Source organism: Triticum aestivum, chromosome 3D (genome assembly GCF_018294505.1).
Source record: "Triticum aestivum cultivar Chinese Spring chromosome 3D, IWGSC CS RefSeq v2.1, whole genome shotgun sequence".
Taxonomy (NCBI): Eukaryota; Viridiplantae; Streptophyta; class Magnoliopsida; order Poales; family Poaceae; genus Triticum; species Triticum aestivum.
Window position 1 is genome coordinate 10,192,429 of NC_057802.1, and position 6,578 is coordinate 10,199,006.

Genomic DNA, 6,578 nt, shown 5'->3' on the forward strand with positions numbered 1-6,578 from the left:
CAATCAATCAACTGAGCACAACCCAAATATTGGTGGTCTGGGATTACATATAGTCTTAGAAGGCTGAACACAACCAGCAGCCAAGATCTAGATGACTAGCATCGTACCAATCAAGAAACACCAATGCACTACATCCAAGGAAATGCAGGTGGATACAGAGATATGTTAGCCCATATGTAAGGTACAATATTCAAATTTGATTTTTGGTGATTTTTTGTCAAAAGATTATTGGTGGGAAGATGGCACCAAGGGAATCCCATAGATATTTATAATGCATTTTACACAACGAAGCCAACTATTTGAGTGCAACTAGTCTTATGTTATTATTTATACAAACCAACAATCCAATACACTTGATGAAAAATTTCCAAAGTGTGGGTGAAATAGAAAATTCAAAATGCATTCATCCTTTTGCAAGACATATATTTTAGCTATATTTCTACAGGTTACGATGGGACTTGTATATTGAAGAGAGAATAATATCAAATATATGATACATTTAAATCTTGTCAAGCTAATGCGAATCACCCTGCTAGTTCTACCGGGTATTAATACTCTTATTTTTTTTGCGAAGTTACTCCCTTTTAGATATATTATGTGAGTATTGTGGACAATGGAACTTGTAGGGAATGAATCAACCTTATTATTCAGGCACGTTAAAGCTGAGCAACTTATTGGCTCTGCACACCCTCATGAGGGCATGCCCCCCGATCCCAAGTGTGGTCAGCCCTGCTGCAATTGCGAATACTCTCCACCCAGCTACCACACACATAGGCTAGGAACACCGATGGCACGGGCAGCGGCAGAGGCACTTGGTAGGGGCGCTTTAGTGTTGGGTACTTGGCCCGGAGCCAGAGGAAGGAGGAGAACTCAAGCAGCGTGCCCAGGCTATAGAGGAAGTTATCTGTGGCAACGATGTCGTCGAAACTGAGAAACGAGACAGTGATAGTGACAGCCGTTGACGTAGTGATGGCAACCCATGGGGTTCCGGTGCAAGTGGCGCGGCCGGAGAAGACGGACGGGAGGAGGCGTAGGTCTGCCATTCCATGGAGCTGGAACACGCCACTGCTCATATGGGCCTCAAACATGCCAATGGAGGAGATTACCGCGCCTGCCCTTGTTCAGTACTCGAGCCATGGACCCCCGATGATGCCTGTTTAGATACAATAAAATTATGGAATAAGTTAAAAGGCTGATTGTAACATGCACTCACAGATTTCACCCAGCTTGATTGTAGCACAAGCATGCCATGCCAACGCATTTTTTCCTGAGTATTGACCATAGTAGAGAGCATCCTGCGTCTATTTTATTCTTTTTGTTGGCTTTACAACAGTTTTTCATATGTGCACTTGAAAGCTATAGGGCCTTCCCTCGGAAGGGACAGTGGACTGTAACATTAGTCTAGCCAGTGGTCTGCTGCCGTCCACCTCACTAGTGGAGCTCTAGACATGGCCCATAGTCATGTCATAATCTCATATTTATCGTCTTCTAACATCTCCTAGTCCACCGGTACACCTAATTATTCCTCCCAATGCCCACGCGTTTGTTGATTCTCCTTCTCACCGTCTCGTGATATAATCATATGCCCATCACTGTCGTCCACCACTAATCTGCCAACCGTATTCAACATCAGGTGAGCGTAATATGATGATATCCTAGAGAATACCACACTTTGCTGTGTCAATCGATTGCAATATATTACAGCGATCTGATTGTATGAAACATGCATAGTTGAATTAATAATATATGAAATAAAACTAAAAATAAATTGTACTCCTATACATTATATTTGATTATTATTGTGTAGTAAAAAAAATATTTTGAATAAAAATGGCGTAATACAATGGAAGAAAAATTCTCAAGCATGTTGAATGGACCTTTGATGAGGTGGCATATGTGGTGAGGTGGGATATGTGCATGGGATCAGCTAAGAATGAAAACTTTTTTCTCATGCATGATGTGGTGGACCCTTGTTGAGGGGCACATTTGCATTTTTAAGATAATGAATAGAGGGGTTATGTCGAATTGTGGATCAACTATTTAGGTATGTAGGATATAGGATTTCCATCTAGCTTTGTGGAGCCAAAATGTAATATGAAGACATAGGCATTATGGTGATGTGCCATAAATTTTAGAACTAACCATACAACTCTATGTTCTACAGTGAGTTGTCTTTGTCAGTGAGGACAAGATGCTATACATGTCTTAATTTCGTTAATAACTATTGTCTCTGTACAGGGCCTACTGTACGGAGTGAAGAGGACTCCACCACCGGAGTGGAAAGGCCTACCGCCCACCGTCTCTCTGATCGTCACCACACAATTAGTCAGTCATGTCAATGTCTATCATCATCAGGACACCACCTGATTTGCTAGTACGTCCTTTCTTCTCTAATTTGATTTCCGAGGTGAGCACGTGGTATCTTAATTATTGTGATAATTGTATGTAAGATCGTAAGCTGTCTGTAGGTACCCACGACATCAGCCAAGTAGCCGTTCACCCATGCATCCGGCGAGGCGTCCGTGGCGCCGGTCGCGGCCATGAGCGGCAGCAGGTAACTGACGGCAATCAGAACGACCGCTGCGGCAAGTGCCCCGGCCGCTCCACCTCGCCGGCAATGGTGCTCGCGCTGTCCCGGTAGTTGAGGTTCCAGAACAGTGTGTTGAAGAACAGCCTCCAGTCTTTCATCCTCACCTCCACCCGAGTCACCCACCGCCCCGGCCGCACCTTGGGCACCGCCATGGCCGTCATCAGCACGAACGGGACCAGCGAGGCTATTCCCAGCGCCGTGGCACCCCACCCGACGACGCTCAGGCCGGCGAAGTTAATCAGGGAGAGGAGCAGCGTCATGCCGGTAACCGCGGCTGAGCGCGCCCTCATGGGTCTCGCGACTGCGCGCACCACGCCACCGACGTAGTGGGCAACGAGAGCCGGGTATGCGGCGATGTTGATGACGATGCTGAGGTACTTCCACGTGCCGAGGAGCGATCCTGCCAGCGGGCCGAAGGCGTTGTCAGCCCACAGGATGAAACCGCCATTTCCCGGGAACCCGGCTGCGAGCTCCGTGGTGACGAGCGACTCCGGGACGCCCCACACCAAGGGGAACACAAGGAATCCGAGCAGGGTGAACATCAGCCCCGCCCTGCGGACCGCCTGTCGGAGCCGAATGGGCCGCTTGCAACCTCGAAGTAGATCAGGAAACGAACGGAATCAGGGTGATCTTGCGCTTGCACTGTGCGCGTGGATGGTGTATCGGTGCGTTGAGAAAAAGGAAAAATATGTTCGGCGAATGTAACGTGGCGAGATATGTGTACCCGTCCAGTGTGTAAATCAAGACAGCGGTAACCTTTATGTTCCGCGGAAAATCCAAGAAGGACACATGGGATAGATCAGGGAGAAAGTTTGTTTTCAGAGGTGGCATAGGAATTTGGAAAGCAAAGACAGTCAAAAACATGAACCTCGGAGTAATTGGGATGGCAAAGGAAAAGAGAGTAATGGGGAGTGATATTTGGATTGGTTTTGGAGGAGCGAATATTGAGAAGAAAGGTGGCTGTCTGGAGTGCTTCTGCCCAGAATTTTGATGGCATGGAGGACTGAACGAGAAGTGTATGAACAATGTCATTGATGGTGTGAAGAGAACGCTCAGCTTTACCGTTTTGAGGAGAACTGTAGGGACAAGGGAAGCGAAGAAGGATGCCATGTGTTAAGAAGAAGGTACGATTTTGAATGTTGTCCAACTCACGGCCGTTGTCACACTGAATGCAACGAATAGGGAGGAAGAAGTGGACAGAAACATAGCGCTGAAAATTTAGAAAAAAAGGGTAAACATCGGATTTGTTGCGGAGAGGAAAGGTCCATACAAAGTGAGTAGAATCGTGTAGTATGACAAGATAGTATTTAAAACCAGAAACACTTGCAACAGGTGATGTCCATAAATCACAATGTATTAATTCAAAAGGATAAGTATTAGAAGAAATAGAGGAGCTAAAGGGAAGACACACATGTTTGCCTAACTGACAAGACTCGCAAAACGAAGAATTGTGGGAATCACGATTACATGGTAGGAAAATTCACTAAGCATAGATGCTAAAACAACAGGGTTGGGATAACCCAAACGACGATGCCAAAGGTCAACGGAGGCCACCATGGATATAGGAGGAGCTGCGGTATGGACACCGCGGAGCTATTAAAATGGGCGATCTCGGCCTTGGTCTGGTAATCCTTCACAGACAAGGCAAAAGGGTCAAACTCAACAGAAACTAGATTGTCGCGAGTATATTGGCGAACGGGTCGACGGCAAGGATGCAAATGTAGCATTTTTAAATTATTGGATTGTGGTATCTTATATACAAATTCTAAATTTCTATAACTAAAATTATAAAAAACTAAAAAAACATCGATCATCGTCTAACATTTCTAACATTTCTATATACTAAAATTTATAACATTTGTATAAAAAACAGAAAAAAAAACCTTTGACATTATATTTTACCTAACATTTCTATATACTATTTGACGATATTAATCTAATCTAATTAATTAATTCATCTAAAACTTTGTATAAAAATAGAAAATACAGAAAAAACTAAAACAGAAAAAGTGTGTGTGTGTGTGTGCGCACGCGTGTAATGTGTGTGTGTGCACGCGCGTGTAGTGTGTGTGTGCGCGAGCGCGTGGCCGGCGGCGGCGGCGGCGTGGTGGATTGGAGGGAGGCCGGGGGAGGGGCTCACAGCGCGCGCGGGCGAGGTCGAGGCGACGGCGAGGTCCAGGCGACGGGCGCAGGCGAGATGAGGTCGATCCAAGGCGACGGCGACGGCGAGGCGAGGGGACGGCGATGGCGTAGGACGAGGCGGCGGCGCGATGGGAACGGCGACGACGGCGACGGCGCGTGACAGGGGCGGCGGCGCGGGACGGGGCGGTGGCAGAGACAAGTGGGAGATGAGAAACTGAAATTTTTCGAACTGTTTCTTATATAAGAGGCACCTTTAGTACCGGTTGGAGGCACATAACCGGTACTAAAGGCCTGTTTGGGAAGGGCAGGCCTTTAGTACCGGTTCGTGGCTCCAACCGGTACTAAAGACCCCTCCTTAGTACCGATTCATGCCACCACCCGGTACTAAAGGTGGTGCGTTGCCCGTTGGGGATACACATAACAGGTAGGCCCATGAAGGGTCAAAATATCGTAAAGCATGGGTCCTCGTTCTTCTCCTGCCAGCTCTCTCTTTCTCGCCCTTAGTCTCAGGACTTGTTCAGGCATGAAGATCCGTTCTTCTCTCTCCTACACATACATTGTAATCTTCGGATACATACTCAGATAAAACAAAGCCTTTCCGGAGCACAAGACGTAGGGTTGTTATCTCCACCGTGAGAGACCCGAACTCGCTAAAACCATCGTATCACCCATTTGCATCTCGATGGATCATGCTCCCTTACCCTATCCTTTATTATTGTCGGAATCGTTCCCACGACAGTTGGCGCCCACCGTGGGGCATGGCGTCTATCGAGCCATGATGCAGATGGTTTTTTATTTATTCATCTATGTTAATTTCTGTTCCTATAGTTCATACTGTTCATCTCCACGACGAGTAACCAAGCAAAAGATAGAGAGGAGAAAAGATACATCTTCACTTCACGTCAGGCTGATCGATTCAAGCATGTACAAGAGTCAAAGAGCAATGGACGTGGGTTCAGGTGGTCATCTCGTGCGGACCTGGCACGGTGTAGAGGCCGAGAGATGACCTCAACCCCACACACACGGCGGCTCTGTCCAATGAAGCGCTGCATCTGACTGCCGCGATGCTCCTTCCTCCGGCATCAGCTGCGCGGACACACGGCGGCTCCACCCTCCGACATCTTCCTCCATCATCGATTGCTGAAACGCGGCATGGGCATGCGGCGGCCTCTACCTCCCCTGCCTACTGCTCGACACAGCGTAGACGGCGGCGACCCCATCCGCCATCGGCTGCCCGACGCAGCGCTTCGACGGCCGGCGTCGAGTAACCGTCCTCGCGCGCGGCAGGCGCACGGAGTCCGTCTCCCGAGTTACGGTCCATGCTCGACAGCCCGGCTCCCCCGGACTGTGGCTCCCTCGGACCAGCGGATGCACTTGGTTCACTCGGTCGTGCAACCCCTGGGTTCACTCGGCCGGTTCACCTTTTGTTTAATCGTCCGGCTAACGTCCAGATCATCATCGATGGCAACCATCACAAATGGCCTCCGGCGCGGTCCGCCCCGTCGTCTCAGGCCTCGTCTACAACGCCGGCGAGCTCCTACAAACGGCCACTAGCGCGGTCCGCCGCATCGTCTCCGGCCACGTCTATGATGCCGTCGGCCAGCTCGTACAAACAACCACCGGCGCGGTCCGTCCCATCGTTTCCGGCCTCGTCTATAACATCGTCGGCGAGCTCCTAGAAACGGCCACTGGCGTGGTCCGTCCCGTCATCTCGAACCTCTCGTCTATGACGCCGCCGTCGAGCTCCTGCAAACGGCCGTCAGTGTGGTCCGTCCCGTCGTCTCCGACCTCGTCTACTACGTCCTCACGCACGGCCACCTCCTCCCGCCGGCGTCAATCGCTCGAC

The 6,578-nt window shown here is 49.1% G+C and overlaps 1 pseudogene; it reads right to left on the reverse strand.

The window, feature by feature from the left end:
* Positions 1–643: 643 nt before the first annotated feature.
* On the reverse strand, positions 644–3,421 carry LOC123076026 (probable polyamine transporter At3g13620; annotated as a pseudogene).
* Between the last annotated feature and the right edge of the window lie 3,157 nt (positions 3,422–6,578).